This window comes from Chiloscyllium punctatum, chromosome 7, assembly GCF_047496795.1.
Source record: "Chiloscyllium punctatum isolate Juve2018m chromosome 7, sChiPun1.3, whole genome shotgun sequence".
Lineage (NCBI taxonomy): Eukaryota > Metazoa > Chordata > Chondrichthyes > Orectolobiformes > Hemiscylliidae > Chiloscyllium > Chiloscyllium punctatum.
In genome coordinates this window covers 17,348,171-17,371,061 of record NC_092745.1, presented here as the reverse complement: position 1 = coordinate 17,371,061, position 22,891 = coordinate 17,348,171, and positions in this window count along the sequence as shown.

Here is a 22,891-nt window from a genome sequence, read left to right as displayed (position 1 = left end):
GTCCAGCAGTGCTGACACACGAATGTTACCGGCACATTAACAGCATGAGCTTGAATATTGTCCAGGTTTTCATGCTTTATGTCATCTTCACTGAACATCTTCACTTCTGATCAAATTACAGAAGGAAAGACATTGATGAAGCAGCTGAAGATGTCTGTGCGAAGGAAGCTACCCTGAGGATCACCCACAGATATATCCAGGGACTGAGAGGATTGATGTCCTCCAGTCACATTGTGTTCTGAATGACACAGCCACTTATTTCGAACTGATTCCTATTAAGTTCAATCTTGTTCCGATCCTTTGAAACCTTGCTCATTCAAATCTTGATGTAATGTCAGGGCCAGTCACTCTGACACTGTGTTCATATCTTTTGTTCATGTCAATATGCCAAAGTATATGTGTGGGGAGTCTTTCCTTCTCTCAGAGGATAGTGATTGTTGGGGCCTCTCTATCCAAGACAGTTGCATCCTTGAAATGATTTAGAGGGGGTGAGGAGGGTGTCAATTGATTTTGAGAGAGTCGAGGGCTACAATGACTATGGCATGAAAGAGAAATTGCTGCCAAGAGCAGATCAGCCCTGACCTTACTGAAGGGAAGGGCAGATTTGAGGACCCAAATAGCCTAGTGTTATTCCAGCATTCCCCAGATTCCAGTCAGTTTGTTCTCTCTTCCAGTTCCTGTGTTACTGACCTGAAGTAGCTGAATAGACTGATCCTGTCGCTGCGTAACAGGATACCGGTGCTGCATGATCTATTCTCAGTACAATTGTATATGTTCAATGAGCTGATTGGCCTCCCCCTGTAACTGTATATCAGGCTCCCGGGGTTGAAAAGCCGGACCTTGTCCTGGTGTAACTGAAATCCATATTGACTAAATCTACCACCCTAGCAGAAAGTGAACACTCCAGGTGCTGGAGATCAGAGTCCACAAGTGTGGCACTGGAAATGCATGTCAGGTCAGGCAACATCCGAGGAACAGGATAATCGATGTTTTGGACATTCCTGATTCCTTAAATATCGATTCTCTTGTTCCTGCCTGACCTGCTGTTCTTTTTCCAGATCCACACTTTTTGACATCTAACGCCCCGACCGAACAACCTTCCTGGTCAGATCATCAAATCACTTCAAACAATTATTCCAGCACATAGCCATTCTCAATATTCCTAACCAAACCCTGTATTTCCAAATTAATGAACATTTTATCTTTCAGAATTTTCTCAAGTCACGTACCTACCACAGATGTTAAACTTACTGCTCCATAGTTTCAAGGCTCTTTTTTCAGTCCTTCTTAAGTAAGGGCACAATACTTGATATCCTCCAGCCTTCCAGGATGTTAACTCTGATTAATGATGATTTAAACCATCAGCGAGGTCCCCCGCAAATGCTTCTCTGGGTCCTTACAGTGTTCTTGGATATATCTGGTACGGAACGTGAGATTTATCTAAACTCAAGCATTCTAGTACGTCCAGTACCTCCTGTCCTGTGATATGGACTGTCCCTAAGAAATCACCATGAACTTCGCCAAGTTCCTAAGTACTCGTATCTTTCTCCATGTTAAACACAGAGGAGAAATATCCGTTGATGTTCTCGCCCATCTCTTATGGTTCCACACATACATGCCACTTTGGTCTTTGACGGACCCTGAGTTATTGTTTTTCCTTTAATGTACTGAAGGTACCATTTTGGGATCATCATAATCTTCTCATCCCCATTTCATGTTCCCTTTTCGCCCTACTGATTTCCTTCTTCAGTAAATTCCTGTATCCCTTATATACCTCCTGGGATTCACTTGATCCAGCTACCTGTAACGGAGCTGCTTTTATTTCTGGTCAAAGCCTAAATATCTCTTGTAATCCAGGGTTCCCCATTCCTGCCAACGTTCCTTCCACCCCCACAGTAACAAATAGACCTTGAATTCCAGTATCTCACGTTCAAAGGACTCCCAACTGCCAGAGGTCCCTTTGCCAACACCGAACTATCCAACAAACCCCTGCAAACTCCTACCTAATTCCATCTAACTTCGTCTTGCCCCAATTTAGAACTTGACGCTGTGGACCAGTTTTCTCTCTCTCCATAATTATGTGAATATTAATAGAATTATGGCCATTGGTTCCAGTGTGCTCCCACACTGTCACCTCCGTCACCTGTTCTGTCTTATTACGTAAGAGTAGTTCGAATTTTGCCCCTTCCCGAGAAGGCCCAACTACATACTGCTTGAGGGAATTTTCCTGGCATAATTAATGTATTCCACCCCAACAAATCCCATAACGCTCTGGCAGTCCCAGTCAATGTTATAAAAATTAAAATCCCCAATTATGTCAAGCCTTTTGCTTCTGCATGTCCCACCTCTCTGCAAGTACATTAGTTACTCTAATTCCTGGTGACTATTTCGGGTCCTATAGTACAGCCCCTATAACATCACCATACACCTTCGTATCTATTAGCTCCATCCACAAATCCTCGCTGTTTGATCCTTCAGTTATTTCATCTCTGATTACTGCTGTGATACTCCCTTTAATCAGAAATGCAACCCCCTCCCCGCTTTCCACCATCCCTGTCCTGCCTAAAGCAGCTATACCCTGGCACATTAAGCTGCCAGTCCTGTCCCTCCCTTAGCTATGTTTCTGTAATGCCTGTAATATCCCAGTCCCACATACCTATCCATGCTCTGAGTTCTTTGGCCTTCCCTGTCAGTCCTTTTGCATTGAAATAAAAGCAATTTAATAAAAGCAGGCATTCCTGATCCCTGTTGTGTTCGAGCGTGACCTGTCTTTTCACTGGACTGTTTATGATTACTGCATCTCCTTCCAGCCTCGCACTTGCCACCCTGATCTCGAGGATCTCACCCCCTGTCAATCTCATTTAAACCTTCCTGGGAGCACGAGCCAACCTGACACCAAGATATTTGTTCCCCCCTCCAGTGCCGGTGCCTCCTGTCCCTATTGAACAGGTCAACTCTGTCACAGAAAAGACCCCAATGATCTAAAAATCTGAGCACCTCACCCCTGCACCAATTCTTTAGTTATGCATGTATCTGCCATATCCTTCTATTCTTACTTTCCTGAGCTCATGAAATAAAAAGTAATCAGGGGATTACCACTTCGAGGTCTTGGTTTTTAACTGTTCTCCTAGCTCTCTGTAATCACACTGGAGGACCGCAATCCTATATCCATGTGTACCATTTGTGATGCCAACGTGCACAATGACTTCGGGCAGCTCACCCTCCATCTTGACAACTTTCTGCAGTTGCTCAGCGACTTCCTGGACCCTGGCACCTGGGACGTGGCACAACTTGCTGGATTCCCGTTTGAGGCTCCAGAATCTCCAATCTGTCCCTCCAACAATCGACTCTCCTATCTCTAAGACCCTGTTTAAATTTACCCTTTCCCGCTATGCTCCAAAACCGGTGGTAGTACCACCAATTTGGCTACCGCTGCTTTCCCTTGAAAGGTTATTCCCTCCAACAGTATCAGAAGTGGTATACTTGTTTTCGTGGGGAATGGCCACAGGGGATAGCTGCATTCTCTGCCTACTCTCTTTGCCATTCCAAACCACTCTCTACCTGGAACATGATAGGGAGCAAGGACTGGCTGTTGGATTAAATTGTGTTTATTTAAATGCAACAGGGCTGACAGGTAAGACTGATGAACTCAGGGTCCATACCTTATGTGGGACTGTACCATTACAGTCATTATAAAAACATGGTCAGGATGGTGGATCTTGGGTGTGACCACTACACTAAAGCACTTATATACGAAGTTCGCAGCATCCCCGATAATCCCGAGTACATCCAGCTCCAGCTCCCAAACATGGTGTCCCAGGAGCTGCAGCTGGGTGCACTTTCTACACGTGTAGTCAACAGGGACAGTGTAAATCTGTCTGAGCTCTCACATCCCGCAGGCGGAACGTACAACTGGCCTAACCGCCTTCTTGACTGCTGTAATACTAAATTAAAAGGACATTATTTGAACTTGCCTGTACATTTTTTCTGTTCTGCTGATGTCTGAAGCCTCTCAAACTAATGACTTACTAATTACTCTGCTACCAACTGCATTTTCTCTATTCCTCCACATTTACTTTTGTTTAGGGAAGAAGGGAGACACTACAGTAATGCAATGTTTGTGCCTTAAACACTCCTTGACACCAAGCCCATGACGACCTGCTCTCCAGAGCACGTCATTACTTGTACTTAGAGGGTGTCTTGCTGAGTCTTTCTCCTGCTGTTGGTGGCTGCGGTTGACGCAAATATTCACCCCAACAGCCAATCCGCGTTGTCCCAGCCCCTGGTCTTTTCTGTCTATTAATACTGCATTTATGAAATCCTTGGTTCCTTCGATTGCATTCCAAACTGTGTCCCACTCCAAAGGGAGAGAAGTTATATTCAAGTGAATACAGGGCTGTTGGAAAAAGAATTGCATTAGACATTGGAGCAAAATTCTTGCTATCTGCTCACTAAGTCTGCTTTTCTGTTCAATTCCGTTATATTTATTCTGATATACCTCATTCTACTTTATTTCATTTTCCCTATAACCAACCCTTGTTTAAAAATCAGTCTGCGTCACCCTTCAAGATGTTTAATGATCTAGCCTCAACAGCCCTCAGTATATTCGACAATTATTTCTCTCTCGCTGTTGGGAGATGTGGTGATCTTTAATCCCATCCCTTATTTCTAGCACTCTGTGTGAGAGTTGTGCCAACATTAGATGTTATCGTGTCCCATCACACCTTCACTGTGGCCAGAGACAAGAGAAAAAATAAAAATGTCAGAGCCTGTACTCTTCTCCCTCATCTTCCACATCAGCCTAAGTTACAGCTCCCTCGGATCTGGGGATTTGCCCACTTTTTCCCCTGCATAAACTTCCAATTCTTTCTTGGCTTCTCTATCAATTCGTTCAAGGGGCACACTGTCACTCTCCCTGAACCCAGGAACTGCTTCTCCCAACTGAAGACCGATATGAAGCCCGTGTTTAACATATCCTGTGATTCCGTGCACAGGTTGCCCCTTTGGTCTCTCATACACCTCCTTCTTTCTCGTGTTACCCTCTTTCTCTTCATAAACTGATATAATGTCTTTGGATTCATGTTACTCTTACCCACTCATGTTTTATCGCGATTCCCCTTCTGCTCTTCCACTGAAGTTTTAAGATTAGCCTGACACTTTCTGTGTTCATTCAGTGCATCCATTGACCTGCTCACTTTGTACCTGCTTTAAGCTTCTCTTTCGTTTTTAATTTTGTTCTGAATTTTTTTGTTGTTGACACGCGAGGTTCTCTGGGCTTATTTTCCAAATTTTCATCTTTCGTGTAACACGTTGGGTGGACACTCTCATTCATTCCATTTTGATCAAGTGATTCCCCCATCCCCCCCCCCCCCCCCCCCCCCCCGCCACATGGTGTTCTGCTACAGTTTCACTCAGAAGCCACTGCACTTTGGCCAGATCCCGTCATATTATTTCATAAAATCGGTATCCCCAATCCAAAAACCTTTTATTTATCAGATTGCGTTTTTAAAATATTTTCCTTATCAAACATAAAATGTATTATGTCATGGTTACTGGCCATATACTGCTCTCCCAATCCTGCCTGCAATATCCTGACTGACTTCATTCCCCACAGTGAGGCACATCACTGCCCACCCCCCCACCCCACCCCCCATTGCTGGATCTGCTCCTTGATGATACAAGGAGCTTTCCGGAATAAATTTAAAGGCATCTGTCCCCTCTTAAAAAGTTATCCCGGCCCTAATTAGTGCTTGGAAATGAAATGCCTGTGTATAATAAACCTATTACTGTTTTTACACACCTCAGTAAATTGGTTTTATATCTGCTCCTGTACTTTTTTTAATCTGGGGATCTATAATATGTCCCCAGCAGTGCCTCTGCCATGGTTTTGATCCTGAGCTCTGACCACCAAGCCTCATTAAAAGATCTTTCCAAAATATTGTCCCTCCTTACTGTAGTAACTGTCTCCATAACGAATAATGCAAAACCACCTCCTATTTTACCCATCTCCTGTCCTGCCTATAGTTCTTGCACCACAGCATATTGAGTTGTCAGCCCTGACCTCCCTCAAACGAATCTCTTTAATGGCAACAATGTCACATTTGCACATGCCGTCTTTTTCCCTTATCACATCTGCCTGTCCGATAATATTCCCGGCATTAAGGTAAAGCACAACCACCCTGGAATATAACACCTGGAATATTCTGCACCTTGGAGTTCTTCAATCAATCAGTGTTCCTTATCAAGCTGGTCAATTCATGAACCAAAACTGTAACTTGGGGCTGAATTAGTATTTGTTGTTAATAAATTTATTAATCTAATGCAAATTTCCAGAACTGAGCAGTCTACTCCACATACAACGAGTTTCTGCTGATGAATTACCTGCTCAGTGTGCAGATTGGACAGCCGTCAGTAATAGGGAAAATGAGGATGGCAGATGCTGGAGATCAGAGTCGAAACGTGTGGCACTAAAAACGAACAGTCAGTCAGGCAACATCTGAGGAAGAAGAGAGTCAAAGATTTGGGCATCACCCCTTCATCAGGAGCGCTTTCATGGTTTCCCATATTTTTCATTCCATGGTTCACAGGATATTGGGAACCATGCATGCTAAGTGAAGCAGCATGGTATGTAGCCCTGAAATGGAAAGCAGTCAATCAGTTGTTTGGACAGGGAGTAGACAATTTCAGGCGAAGTACAGACTAATTGAAACACAAACATAAGAATAGATAAATCCCCTGGGCCAGAGGAGAAAACACCCTAGGTTGCTACAGGAAGAGAAGGAAGAGATTTCTGCGCCTTTGGCGATGATCTTTGCGTCCTCACTCTCAATTGCAGTCGTGCCAGATGATTGAGGGTGGCAATTGTTACTCCCTTGTTCAGGAAAGGGAATTGGGATAATCCTGAGAATTACAGTCCAGTCAGTCTTACATCAGTATTGAGCAAATTAGTGGAGAGGATTCTGGGAGACAGACTTTATGATTACTTGGAAAATCATAGCTTGATTAGAAATAGTCAGCATGGCTTTGTGAAGGCCAAGTCATGCCTCACAAACCTTATGGAATTCTTTGAGGATGGGATCAAACACATTGAAGAAGGTAGAGCAGTGGATGCGGTGTGCATGATTTTACCAAGGCGTTTGATCACGTTCCCATTGTTGATTCATTCAGAAAGTAAGGAGGCTTGGGATACGGAGAAACCTGTCTGTCTGGATACAGAATTGACTGGCCCATAGAGACACAAAGTGGTAGTAAATGGGAAGTACTCCGTCTGCAGCTCGGTGAAAAGTGGCGATCTGTAGGATTCGGTTCTGGGATCTCTGCTGTTTGTGGTTTTTATGAATGATTTGGATGAGGACGTGGAAGGGTTGGCTATTATATTTGTCGATGGAACAAAAGTCAGTAGAAGGTTGGTAGAATTGTGGCTAGTGTGAGGGCTGTTGCACTGGGACATTGACAGGATGGCGAACTGGGCTGATAAGTGGCAGGTGGTTATCAACGTGGAAAAGTGTGAAGTGATTCATTCTGGACAATCACTTTTGAATGCAGAATATAGGATAAAAGATAGGTAGTGCTCCTCAGGTCCACAACAATTCACCCTCCTGTCTAGGCACCTTTCCCTGCCACCACAGGAATATGAGACCTGTGCTCACACCTCCACACACCCACCCCTCCCAAGGCTCTAAAGATCCTTCCACATCCATCAAGGTTTCACCTGCAGTTCCACACATGTCAGCTACTGTATCCGTTGTTCGTAATGCGGTCTTCTATGCGTTGGGGAGATAGGACCTTTACTCGTAGAGCACTTCAGAGAACATCTCTGGGACACCCGCACCATCCAACCCCACTGCCTCGTGGCCGAACGCTTCAACTCCCCCTCCCACTCTGCTGAGGGCATGCAGGTCCAGGGCTTCATCTATTGCGACTCCCTTACCACCTCATCTTCGACCTCGGGACACTCCAACCCCATGGCATCAATATGGATTTCACCAGTTTCCACATTTCCCCTCCTCCCACCTTATCACAGTTCCAAACTTCCAGCTTAGCACCGACCTCACGACCTGTCCCATCTTTTTATTCAAAGTGGGAATGGATTTTATTTAGATTTCCCACAGAGTGGAAGCAGGCCCTTTGGCCTAACAAGTCCATACAAAACCTCCGAAGAGTAACCCATTTCTCTCTGACTAATGCACTTATAACTATGGGCAATTTAGCATGGACAATTTACCTGGCCTGGGCATAATTGGACTGTGGGTGAAAACCAGAATACCCGGAGGAAACCCATGCAGACATGTTGGACAATGTGCAAACTCCACACAGAGAGTCTCCTAAGGCTGGAATCGAAACTGGTCCCTGGCACTGTGAGGCAGCAGTGCTCACCACTGAGCCACCATGCCCAGCTGTCCATCTTCCTTCCAATCTATCTGCTCCACCCTCGCTCCGATGTATCACCCATTACCCAACCTCCATCCAACTATCGCACTCTCAGTTACCTTTCCCCAGCCCCAACTCCTCTCATTTATCACTCCACCCTCATGGATCCCATTCTTATTTCTGATGAAGAGCTTTTGCATGAAACATCGATTTTCCTGCTCCTTGGATGCTGCCTGAGCTGCTCTGCTTTTCTAGTTCCAGCCTCACGATTCTAACTTCCAGCATCTGCTGTCTTCGATTTCGCCTTGTCAACGTCTCCACTCAGTACCTGTCAAGGTTGCAGATGTACGGAGTCTGGGAGGTAGGCCAGATGTCATCACCGTGAGTAATTTGTGTGATGTGCTCCTCACACTCCATGTCCACACATCTGCTCTCTGGGCCAGGGTCTGACTGAAAATGAATTTGTAAAGCATGATTGCTAGCCAGTCATTGATGTCTAATTTGGACAGCATTTGTATTTACACAGAGACCAGTGATAGCCTGGTGGATAGTTTCCCCCCGGCCCAAGGTGGATTCCAAAAGATTTGTTGTGAAGTAATTCTTGAATGGCTGCCCTGAATCACGTGGTCGTGCTCTGGATACATTTACGTGCAGGCCAGGGTCTCACTAAGTGCTTCAGGCAGCTATGAGGTTCAGTAACACTCTGCCTGAATTCAGATCCTTTTAAATCTATTTTCAACGAAGCTTATTATTACAAGGTGATGAGTTTATGATCCGAATATTTGCTATGTTTCATGAATTGCGCAAAAATAAGATGTAAAGTATGATTATTCAACCAAATAATAATTACATCATCTCTGAAAACAATGAGTTTGATGTTATATTTATGGAACAAAAATACAAGCTCCTGTCAACATTTAATGATTCCAAAATAAAGATGGACATTTTATTTTATTTCGAACAAAGAATATGCTATCTGACTATGGACGTAATTACAATTACATACTCATTGTCGGTATTCAAATAAATACATTGTCACACCAACACTTGGAAAGTGCTTGGCGTCTGACCGATTGCATATTCAGATTGAGAAAATAATTGAACAATCATAAATAAAAAGCATTCTTATATATTTAAATAACAATCAGTTTAATTTCTCACTTTAATGTACGAGCGTTAGCTATTTATCAACAATTGAGAAATGACAATAATTCTACATGCACTGTGAATATTAAATTAAATAAATGATTTGTGACATTACATTTAAGTGAACAATAATTTGAAATCTTGCATTTTTTTATAGAATGAATGGCATTTAATGCGACATTTGGTTAATGATATAAAACAATGACCATATTTCCGTATGAAAGAAAAGTCAAACATTTAAAAAGTGTTTTGTGCCAAAGCAAAGAAATATTTGTTTTAGTAATTGAGATATAAGATTTAAAATATTTATGTGCTGAGTAATAATTAGACTTCATCATCAAGCTGACATTGCAATACTTGCATTTTAAATGGTTATGCTGCAGCAAATATGATCATATATTCGCCAGCATTTACAACAGGAAGTAATCAGATACTGATGTTGACTTGCATCTGTACATGATTGAATACAGAACTTTAATGGACAGAAGGAGGTTATTGGGCCACTGTGTATGCGTCAGCTCCGGAAATTTGCCACCAGGTCTCTGCAGCCCTTTACATTCGTAACTTACAAATATATATGCAGTTCCCTTTTGAATCTTCATTCCCAACTCTCCCAGGCAGAGTATTCTAAATTCTAACAAATCTCTCAATAAAGAGGTTTTTCCTTATCTCACGCCTAGCTCTTGTGCTAACAATCTTGAAACGAGGACTCCTGAGACGCTGAAATACCAACGAACAGAAACAGAGTATTCGTATTTTAAGCTGTCATTTTTTTCCATAATTTTGAGCCCTGTAATAATTTCACAGCTTTGTCGATCTGCTTAATGAAGAGCAATCCTAAATGTTCGCATCCTACCTTGAACTAGTTCGTTCATTCCAGTTGTCATTCTGATTATTTATAAGGTTACTGGATATACTTCTACAAAGTAATTGTGTTTGTTTGTGTGTCTGTGTATGTTCATGTGTGTATTTGTGTGCATACGTCTGTCTGTGTGTGCATGCGTATGTGTGTGTGTGTGAGAGAGAGAGAGAGAGAAAGAGAACAATCCGCTGGAATGCCTGAATTGATCCCAGTGCCACGTGGAAAAGAGGTATTGATTAGGCAGGTGGTATAGTTTGACATGTTGTTAAAGACCTAGTACAGGGGTGAGGGTTTCAAATTTTGGATCATTAGGTTCTCTTCCAGGGCAAGTGAGAGCTTTCAAAAGTGGACAGGTTGCATCTTAACTGGAGGAGCACCAACATCGTCATGTGGAGGTTTGCTAATGGAAATTGCGTGGATTTAAACGAATAAACCAGAAGGCTAGGAACCAAAGAAGCTAGTCAGAAGCTGAGCAGAAGGTAAAGGTGAATAGGACAGCAGGCATGGCCAGTCTCATGACCATGATGAAGGATGGAACATGTCAATTCAAAATGTGGGTTGGAGATTGGAATAAATAATAGAGATGAGGCGCATAATTATCAGGGATTATAAGGTTAGGCTGTGTGGGGAATATGAGGGAGCGAAGTGTGTGAGATCAGGAAGCTAAAGTATGAGAAGGGAAAGACAAACCAATAAATCATATTTAAATACTTTGTACCTAAAAAGCACAACGTTGTTGGAAAAATACTGATGAGCTGACAATAGGTACAGAGACAAATGTGCATGACCTGGTACAGATTGCTGAAACATGGTTACAGGGAGATCAAGACAGGGCAGTGACATGTCCGAGGGCACTCATTTTTTCTGGAAAGTTAGTCAAGGAGGAGCAAGAGGTGGAATTGATGTATTGGTTAAGTATAATATCGAGGCGGTATTAGGAAATGATATTGGCACGAGGGAACGATATGTAAATCAGTCCAGGCACAAATAAAAAGCAAGAGAAGAAATCTCTTGGGACGAGTAATGTTCTGCTACTGTCCCCCCGAAGTATTTCTGAGGTCGGAAATAATGACGGCTGGTGACAAGGGCACAACAGCCAGCTGAGCATGCATAATGACTCAATTAATCAACTTGGCAAAGGTAGCCTCGAAGAACAATTCGTAGACTGTATGAAGGATTGTTTTTGAGAGCAACATGTCATGCATTCAACCAGAGAACCGGTTACTTCAGATTTGATTTTATGTGACAAGGAAGGATCCTTTTGGAAGCAGTGTCCGCAACATGCTGTAGTTTCAAACTCAGATTGAATGTAAAAGGCAAGAGTCACATATGACGGTTTTAGTGTTGAGCAATGATAATTATATTGGGTTAAGGAAGGATGTGGCTTTGGTGGAATGGCCAGGAAAAAGAAACAAAACTATCAAGGCCAGGACAGATAAAAAAAAGGTAAAGACCCAAGGAGATACTAAATAACTTCTCAATTCAAGTATATTGGTGAGTGGAAGATGAATTGCGTAATGGAGAAAAATCATCCATGATTTGACACGGAAATTTGAGGGAAAATTCTCGGGCAATTCATTTTACACAAGTTAGTCACACTCCGTAGGACTGGACAAGGCAGTGGCGTAGTGGTGTTATCGCTGAACTGTTAGGCAAGAGACCCAGATAATGTTCTTATGACCTGGATTTTAACTCTGCCATGGTAGATGGTGGAGCTTGAATTCAAATGTGGAATTAAGAGACTGATGGCGATCATGAATCAATTGTAAGGGAAAGCTCATCTGGTTCACTAATGTCCTTTAACGAAGGAAACTTCCATCCTTACCATCGATTCATCACTCTCTGACTGAAGACCTTTCTCCTTATCTACGATATAAAAGGTCTTCCCTTAACAATGAGACTATGCCTTTGGGTCCTTTCCCTCCGAACAATGGAAGCATCTTTCGAACATCTACTCTGGCCATGCATTTAGTATTCTGAATGATTCAATTAGATCCCCTCATCCTTCTCAATATCAACGAGTTTAATCCCAGATATCTCATATGTTAGGCTTTTCATTCCTGAGGCCATTCCTGTGAAATGCCTCTGAACACGCACCGGGGCAGTATATCCTTCCTGAGATATGGGGCCCAAAACATCACACAATAATTCAAATGTAGTCTGATTAGAGCCTTATAGAATCTCAGAAGTACATCCATGCTATTATATTCAAGTGCTCTCAAAATAAGTGTCATCATTGTATTTGCCTTTGTGACCAGTCGGGCCACCTGAAATAATGAAATTATGATGGACAATAACAAATTTCCATGGAGTTACAAAAATGAACAATGATTAAAGCATGCTGGGAAATGGATCCCGGCCTTGAGTAAACTGTCTGTGCTAATCCACATGCTGTTGAATCCAGACAGGCTGCAGCTACGCACAGACGGTGTGTAAACAAACTGGACAACTACAGACCCCGGAATACAAACCTGGAGCTGAACTTGAATGGGACAACGGATTGCCGCCCTTGGGCCATCAATGCACCAACCCTTGCTTGGGTCTGATTGATCAGATTTATCCAACATGGTCATTCTGTTGACAGATCATTGCATATCCTCTCAAAATGAGGTGAAATCTCTGAAGAATGAGAATCACTGCAAAACCCCAGTTAGCGCAGTAAATTGAGAATAACCACCAAAGCAGAAGTTACCTCCAAGTCCATCGTAAGAAAGAGAAATCAGCACGTGGAGCAAGGCAATATTCTGTTGGAGTTGTATATGATCATACAGAGTAAGGTTAAAGCATTTGGTAGTTGGTAGTGTGTTTCGTCACGTTACAGTGCAATTTATTTTACTAATATTAATTGAGTTCAATAAACAGATGTTGTTGTATATGAGTCAACTCACAGTTCTTTGCTGAATGCAAGATGTTAAAACACACTGTGTCGTGATATAAAAGTTTCCTAACAATTGGTTCGCCTGCAAGTTTACCTTGAGGAAACTTTGGTCGAGAACTCCCAAGTCTCTTTGCACTTCAGACTGAAGAATTTTCCCGAATTTAGAAAATAGTCCATTCCTATAGTCTTCTTACCAAAGTGCATGACCTCACACTTACCCCCATTGTACTCCATCTGCCACTCCTTTGTCCACACTCCTAACGTGCCTAAACCCTTCTATAGCCTCTCCACTTCCGCAATGCTACCTGTCTCTCCACCCATCTTTATATCATCTGAAAGGTTAACCAGAATGCCCTTAGAACATTCATGTAATTTACAAAGTAAACAGTCGTGGTCCCAGCACTGGGCCTTGTGGAATATCACATGTCACTGGCTACCATACTGACATGATCATTTATATCCTCCCTCGCTGTTTTCTGCCTTTTTAACCTTTGTTGTTTCTCAATTCCACCCACACAGATTCTACACCATCTGTCCATATTTCAGTGATGGGAACTGAGTGATGGGACTGCAATACACTTGAGCATTGGCGCTAATTTATAGCTTGGACATCGACTAAAAATATGACATTTTCGATTCCACTGAATTGTGGCGTCAACCTATGTGTTTGACGAAATATTCTGTTTGCATTATGAAAGAATATAAACATGTGAACCTGCTTGAGAGGACACAGACAATTTCAAATGTTTGTATTCTTCCATAATACAGTCAGAATATTTGGTCAAAGACATCGGCTGCCGCCACATTCCAATGGAATTGACAATCTCATTTTTTTTTGTTTTTATTTGTATATGAATAATACACGAGTTAACAAAGAGATATAAGTTGGTCAAATGAACAAATATTGCTGTATGGAGATATCATGGAAAATGTGTCTGTGTTCAAATATGTTGGAAGTTTAATGGAAACGCACGAATTATTTAAATGAAGAGATTGAATTGAGGAACAGAGGAATCAGGCACCTGGATCACACAAAAAAGATCATGTACATCAAGGTTTTAGAGAGGCCAGACAAATGTTGAAACTTTTTTGAAACAGAATTCATTCAGAAGTAGGAAGAATTTTCTCCAGTTTTACAGGGTACTGGTGAGACCACATCGAAAGAGCTATGGTCATACTGACATGTAAAGCAGTCTAGTGAAGATACATTCAACTGACTCCTGTGAAGAATTGTATATCAGGAGGAAATATTGACCAGACTGGCCCTGGATCTTCTGGAGTTTAGCTGGACAATATGTGATCTTGCTTAAGCTCATAATATTCCGAATAGTCTTTTTAAGTTGAATTCTGATATGATACTTCAGTTTGTATGAGAGATTACAATAAGTGGATGGAAAGTAAAACTGAAGAATATCTCATTTAATATGACGTGTGTTGTTTCAGCCCTCTCAAAGTATTGTGTATTTGTGAAACTCTCTTCCTGGAGAGTGATGAAGGCGAGGACATTTAATATTCCTGAGGCAGAGGCAGGCAGACTCTTGACTAAGAATGGCACAGTAACGTTGTAAGGGCACAGAAGGAACACTTACGTCTGATGCTCGCTTCTACTTTTTGTTGCCTTCAGCTTCCAAAAAATTAGGAGATCATTCTCATAAACATGAAGAGTTTTCCTTTCAGACTGATGGGCACAACTTTCCAAATGTGTTTTTTTAAACTAGTGAAAAACTCCTTTGAAACTGCTTTAGAAATTAGATAATGTCGAATAGATGTCTTAATAGTGCAGCTTCCTTTCAGTTGTTGTTGTGAGTTTCGTTAGCAAAGCCACTGATCTGTTTCCTATGTTTAATTTCCACTCATAATGTGTTAGTGAACCCCGGTGGACCTCGTGGTGCAGGAACACTAACATTTTTGTCTCAGAGAGAGGTGCAGGATTCGGAACAAGTGATAGTGAAGGGACAATGCTTTCTATTTCAAGTCAGAATGCAACGTGACCTTGGAGACTATATTCTTCACCAAATGATGCTCACAAGCTTTTGAAATGGTGAGACTACTTTCTGTTTTCAAGAATTAAAGTGATAGAGTCTTGTGGCACACAAACAGGCCATTCAGCACAACATGTCTACACCAACCAGAAAACACCAAACTACATGAATGAAAGTTACCTCAAGGCGCATGGCCGACTCTGCTCTGGCATTTTGTGCTCATTCAGCTGCTGAATAAATGCTGCATTAACTTGTGGTGATTCGTGACCTGGACTGTCAGTTGGCCTTTTATTTCAATTTATTCACGAAATGGTGTCTGCAAATGCATCACACTACTTCAAAGTCCGCAACAAGCTCATCTGATCAGTAAACATGGTTATATTGTTCAATTATTATTAGGAAATTGGATTTTTCAAAAATTCATTAGGGATTTTAATGGAGCTAGTCCAACATTAATTGCCGTTGAGCAGTTCCAGTCAAGTTGGTGATGGTCCACCCAAAGTGGCTGTTGGGAGGGAGTACCAGCTGTGCATGTCATCTGCCAGTTTAGCTGAGAGTAAGTATTACTGGTGGTGTAGGTAGAGTTAAACAATCTGCGGTACTGTGATGAACTGCTGGCAGAGGATGGTGTTTCACAATATATCATGGAATCGTGTAATAAAGAAGATGCCTATCAAATCGGGCACCATCAAGTGTTGATACAAGTGCTTTGCCAAGTTTGTACGGTTTGCTTCCTCAACCACCCTCAGAGGCAATGCGTTCCAAAAGCATATCACCCTCTGGGTTCAAAGCAGATTTCACAAATCATCACTCAATCTCTTGTCTTTCACTTTAAACGTGTATCCCCTCGTATTTAACCGAATGTGAGCAACAAATACAGTCCTTTTCGTTTTGTATTTATTAGAAGACTAGAGATTGGGAACTGCAGTTATCACTTGCACAATTCACATGAGCCAGCAAGTAATCAGGGCAGTATGTTGTCTTTCATGACACAATGATTCAACTGTGGAAGTAAATTCATTTTCCTGCAGTTGTAGAGTGTTGCTTGATCCGTATTTAGGCCACTGAGTACAGATTCTCTCTCCTTTATAAGGAATGATTTCATTGCAACTGAGATAGTGCAAAGTAGTTTCACCAGATTTATTCCTGGGGATGATGGTACCGTGAGGAATGTGTGAAGACATTGAGTGTTTAATCCTTGGCGCTGAGAGTGAATAACAGTCTTTTACATTTAAATTTGAAGATTAGGCACTAACACTCATATTGTCAAGACAAAGACAGTAATCATGTGGAACATTACGTTTTCCCATGATATTTGATTCCCAATAGTTCACATCCCTGCGCGGACCCCCATGTTGATTGAGAGGCAGCTCCAGGCTCTGAATGAACTCTCACAGTCTCAATATGCAATTGGTGTGTGAACCTGCACTGTTCACAAATCTGTCAGCAGCCAGATCTGTCAGGTTTACCGTATTCCTGAAAGATGCAGCCATTCCCACCAGTTTCTAGTCTCCATAAAAACACCAGTCTGTCTTCTCGGAGACAGAAGCTATTTAGTTGAGACTTGGCATGAACCATCCACCTTCCTTTCTCACCTTCAGTAAACCAAGTTAAGTAACACGTGCACAACTGGCAATGGATCCAGGAGGAACAACATAGAGCAGTTTATCTGTGTAGTCGCTGCTTCACTGTTTGTCATGTTGGGGCATGAATGACATCTTCCTATTTCTGCATAATTGAGTTGACAGGTGAATGGCCTCTTCCTGCTCACATGGAAGAGGCTCAGAGACCTGACCTGGCAACTCCTGTCTCCTGTTTAACACCTCGATGTTCTGTCTACACTCCTTCCCTCCTTGTTTAACAGGCAGGAGGGACTGAATGGGCTACCCCTGTCCTTGTCCAATAGTTTCAATGGGTTGAATACATTCTGTTGCAACCAGTTTGAGGTGCTGATTGAACTCCTCTTATTTGAATGTGGGACTAGTTGGACAGCTACATGAATGTTACCTTCACTTTAGCAACACAGTTTAGATGCTATCCAGGCATTGCTGCACATGGACATGGACTGCTTCAGCAGTGGACAGGTGACAAATTATTCTTAACAATCCTCAGTGTACATCTCCCACTTCTGATGTATGATGTGGGAAAGACGTTGAAACAGCTGAAGAAAGCTACCTTGAGGATGCGCCCTGAGATGTCCTGTGACAGAAATGATTGATCCTCACCAACCACAAATATCTTCCCTTGTCCTCTGAATGCATCTAACCAGTGGGGAGTTTACAATTCATTCCCATTACATTCAGTTCTGTTCGGGTTCCTTGATACCATCCACAGTTAAATCCTGTCTTGAATCAGGGCCAGTCATTCTTACCGCGTGTTCATATCTTTTATTCATGTGAATAGGTCACGGTGTGTTTGTGAGGGGCGTTTTCTTCTCACAGAGGGTAGTGACTGTCAGGACTTCTGTATTCCAGAGAGGTGGGGAGGTAGATCGCTAAGATGTTTGGAAGGGGGCGCAATGGATATATGAGGCATCAGAATATTGAGGGCTGCAGGGATTGACCATAAAAGAATAGTTGAGGATTTTGCAGATTAGCTATGATCATATTGACGGGAAAAAAAGACAAGAAGGGCTGACTGACCTATTCGTGTATCTGACGTTCTCTCATTCTGTTATTGGGAAGTTATTTTCCTGGAAGTTCTGTTATTGGATGTTGCAATCAGGGAGACCAGAGGATATTGTGGGTCATCGCTGGGTGAGGCATGTGCGCTGTATTTATAGTGAATCTGGATCGGCAACATGTCCAACAAATGAAGACAGTTCTGTAACGACAGAGGAATGAGATGTTTCACTCCACCACCTACCCTTTCTTTTCCCAAGAATATTTTCCAACGCCATGTCAAAATGTGTGTGACAATCTTCATTGGCTGAATGGTTTCCGCTATTTCTGTGCACCAGGTTATTGGGGGTAAATGGCCTCCGACCTTTCCTGTCCAGCAGATTTGAGGGGTTCAATGGAACATAGGAACATGGGACAGAGGAGAAGGGTTGGTCATTAGACACTTTGAGCCTTCTCCACCAGGCACTAAGATTGTGGCTGATCAGCGTGTAGTTCATTGTCCTTTACTATCCGATATCATAGTAGCATGGCTTTGAATAATGCAAACACACAAGCACCACAAACTTTTGGGGAATACCATTCCCACTCAAACAGCCTTTTGTGAATTTCTCCTCATCCCTGTTCAGACTTGATATGGAGATGTCTCTGTTTCATTTTTTACTCCAGCTCCTCCATTTGTCATGACACATGTTAAATGTAACTTGGTTGGTGATATGGCCAATGATGTAGTTCTCAGGCTATTTCAGGTTCTTTGTTCGGGACAAGTCAGGGAGATAGCTTAAATTTGGAAAGATAATTTACCAAAGTAAATTTACTCAACCTATGATGTAAAGATACATGACAAGCAGTGTGGACAAATATGAACTTTAATATTTATCTTTCAATGTATACTGAGACGCAGTTTGTATACACAGAAACGTGCACATACACAGACACAAACACTGAGACACTGACAGTGTCACATACACAGGTGCACACAGACACACGCAAACACATGCATGAAGACAAACAGAAAAACAACTCTGCAGAATATCAGTTTGAAAGAGTTTCTCGTAGCAAAAGTTAAATTCAAGACAAAAGGAAATATTAAATTGTATTCTGCATCTGAGGTCATTCTTTTCACACAAGCTGCTGTCAATCGGATTCCTTCCTGGAACATTTGGATTTGGCTACATTCCCTTTGCTTCTGGCAGTGTGGAGATTCCAATGAAACTTCAACAAGAATTCTTCATCAGTGCTAAAGATGAGTTTTCCCCTCTCATACGTTGCTGTGAGAAGGAAAAAGGAAACTAAGGGAACAATAAGCCGTGACTTCTCCAGCAGGTTGCATTTTCTCCACCTTTTAAATGAAATATGCAATAATGTTATCTGACCACCTAATTGGCCCATGTGAAGCCTCGTTGAACATGCTTGGGACTAAATGAATCCGTCCCTATTCCCTGCTCCATTTAGGAGAAATTTATAAGCTTCATTTGAAGATGCGTTTGCATGTGTCCTCATAATTTTGTCCAATAAATTCATTTCTTTGGACTATCTGTGTCAAAATGAATACATTGTTCTCTTAAATTTGAACCCTTAGTTCTCGTTTCCCACACCAGAGGAAATGTCCATCAGCCAAGCCCCTGATGGACTCTCCTCAAGATCTTATATGGTTTAGTATGAAACTCTCTCATTCTCAAACCTGAAGTGTTCTCGCCTTGTAGAGGTTTATAAAATCATGAGGGGCATGGAAATGGTAAATAGCCAAGGACATTTTCTGAGGTTTAGGGAGTCCAAAACTAGAGCACATAGTTTGAAGGTGAGGGGGAAAGATTGAAAAGAAATAATAGTGGTAATCTTTTCTCGGAGTGTATGGAATGAACTGCCAAAGGAAGTGTTGGCGGCTGGGAAAATTACATTTAAAAACCATTTGACTGGATACTTGAATAGGAAGGATTATCGGCCAAGTGCTGGCAAATGGGACGTGATTAATTGAGGACATCGAGTCGTCATGGACAAGGTGAACCGAAAGGTCTGTTTCTGAGGTGTAAGGCAGAATAAGGCCTTCTTTCCAGGAACAAGTACAACTTCATAAAGCTTCTGAATCAATTGATTATATTTATTTTTCATTTTAGGGAATCATAACTACACGCAATATATCAGATGTGGCCTCAGAAAGCCCCTGTACAGATGCAGTAAAATATACTGATAGCCTTTGTATGGAATAGAATAATTCCAAATACTTTCCGAACCACTTATCACATCTGCATAATAACTTTGTGTGATACATATACCAGGATGCACGAATCCCTTTGTACCATTGAGTTTTGTGAGCATTTTAAGTTGTTTACTGTTGTTTTACCCTATTGTTACAGCATAAACTTCATTCGCGCAGGTTATACTGTTTTTGCTAAAGGTTTACACACTATCCTCCCCTGTCTCTACCCCCATTACAGACTCTCTACCTCCTCTTGACATCTTATTGAATGAATGTCTTGGTGGCAGAGCCAAATGAGGTCCAATTCAATCAATCCCCACATCTAAATCATTGACAGTTTCGAAATAGTTGTTGATCTTGCATTGATCTCTCAGGAACTCCACCACGTTAAGATTTCCTAACTGAAAACAAACATCAATCCCTACTCTCTGTTTCCTGATAGGTACCCAGGGTTCCCTGTTCCTGCATAGCAGCTCAGAAAGTTTGGATGGCCGCCTCATGTGACTTGTAATGTACTCAAGTGGCTGAATGACTTTATCATCTTCCTCTGTAAATCCTTAAAGGGCAAAATGTTCTCCTCGTGTCTCATTGCTGACGGGCTGAATTGGATCTTCATCTCCCTCTGTAACAGAATCGAGAGTTTGAGTGAGAGAATAAGACATGGGTTCGGAACAGCAGGTGGCCATTCAGCCCCTCGCGCCTGCTGCTCCTTTCAGAATGTGCATTGTTGATGTGATTGTAACTAAAGTTCCCTTTCCTGTCTGTTCCCAATAAACGTGGATTCTTTTGTTCATCAATGATCTAGGAAACCCAATTTTGAATGTTTTTTAGTAACCCAGTCTTCACTGCTGCTCGGGCGTGGGAACATTACAGATTACACAACCCGAAAGAAAAAGGAACATCCCTGTCTCAGTCAGAAATGGGAATGCACTTATTCTTAAAATGTGTCGCCCTCAAGCAAATCACCACTCTTTTGACACAGGGACACAACAATTAGAAACAAATATAGGCCATTCAAAACTCAAACTGTCCACATTTTCTTTAACAACCAACAATCAAATACTGTCCAAATGTAGCCTCAACTGAGGTTAGATGAACTCCAGATACCATAACCTCACAAGAGTGTAGGAAATTGGAACATAGAAAGTGCAGCACAGCACAGTCCTTCAGCCTTCAATGTTGTGCCAATCTTTTATCCTAGTCTAAGACGAAACTAAACTTCATACCCTTCATTTTATTATCATCAATGTGTCTATCCAAGAGTTGCTTCAATGTCCCTAATGTATCTGATTCTACTACCACCGCTTGCTGTGCATTTCACGCACCTACCACTATCTGTAGAACAAAAAACTGTCTCTGACATCTCCCCTCAGCCTTCCTCCAATCACTTTAAAATTATACTTCCTGTGTGATAGCCATTTCCACCCCGCTTAAAAGTCTCCAGCTGTCCACTCTATCCATGCTTCATCATCTTGCACACCTATATTATGGAGCTCTCATCCTTCTTCACTCCAATGAGAAAAGCCTAGTTCCCATAGAAATTCTCCATAAGACATGCCCTCCTGCACAGACAACATCCTTGTAAATCCTGTCTGCACCCTCTGGAAACCTTCCAATTTCTTAACCTAATGGGGCGACCAGTACTCAACACAATACTTCATGTGTGGTTTAACCAGGGCTACAGCATAATCTTGCGGCTCTTAAACTTAATCTCCCTGTTAAGAAAAACCAACTCACCATACTCCTCTTAACATCCCTATCAACGTGAATGGCAACTTGGAGGTACCCTCGGACGTGAACCCTAAGATCCGTCTGTTCCTCCACACGGCCAAGAATGCTACCTTTGACCCTGTAATCTGCACTTGAATTAGATCTTCCAAAATGAATCACTCCAGAATATAGGAAATTGGAGCAGAATTAAGCCGTTTAGCCAATCGGATCTGCTGTGCCGTTTGATCACGGGTGAAATGTTTCTCTGTCGCATTCTTTTGCCTTCGCCAACTGATCAAATGGTTCCCTTGTTAATGAAAAACGTATCGTTAGTAAACTACTTTTTCTGTGTGCAGGAGTTTGCATGTGTTAGTGTGTAAGTGTTTGTACCTGTATCTATATGTGTTGTGTGTTCAATGTGTCTATGTATGTTTGTGCGTATCTCTGTCTGCATCTCTGTTAAACGTGGTCTTTGTAGCTTTTAGGGTAAATCCGCTGAAATTGACACCAACACCCTCCCCCTTCCTCCATCTCGACTGTCTGTCAACGTTAAGTATAGAGCCATACAATGCGACCCTCTGCTGGCCTCCCCTGAACAATGTCAGATATTTTTTTCTCTCAGGGGACATCAAATTCTGTGAATCTCTCAGATTGCACGGCTGCTTGGGTTTTCAAATAACCCTTTTTAAGCATAGAGCAGTTTCGTCTGATACCTAATAATATTGTTCCAGAGATATTACCATCATAACTGAGTCAGGTTCAGGACTTTTCAAACCTTTCCCACTTATAATTTGTAAGTGCGCATTACAAAGGTTTTCAAGTTAAAGGACGTGCAATAAACGCATTATATCACCTTACAAATGTTTCGTTCGACATTGATTGGATGCAGTTGCAGACGAAATACTCTTTTTTGTGTACACTGTGTGAATAATCTTCAAAGACAAATCACTTCCACGTTGTAGTAGGAACGCAGGCATTACTCTACATGAACATTCTCCGTTCTTAGGGTCCTCAGTGCAATTACGATCCTCCCTATACCTGCCTATATGTGTGATTGCGTGTGTGTGTGGTGACGGTGCTGTCAGTTTGAATGGTGCTGTGAGCTGTCTCCCTCCCAGACTGAAA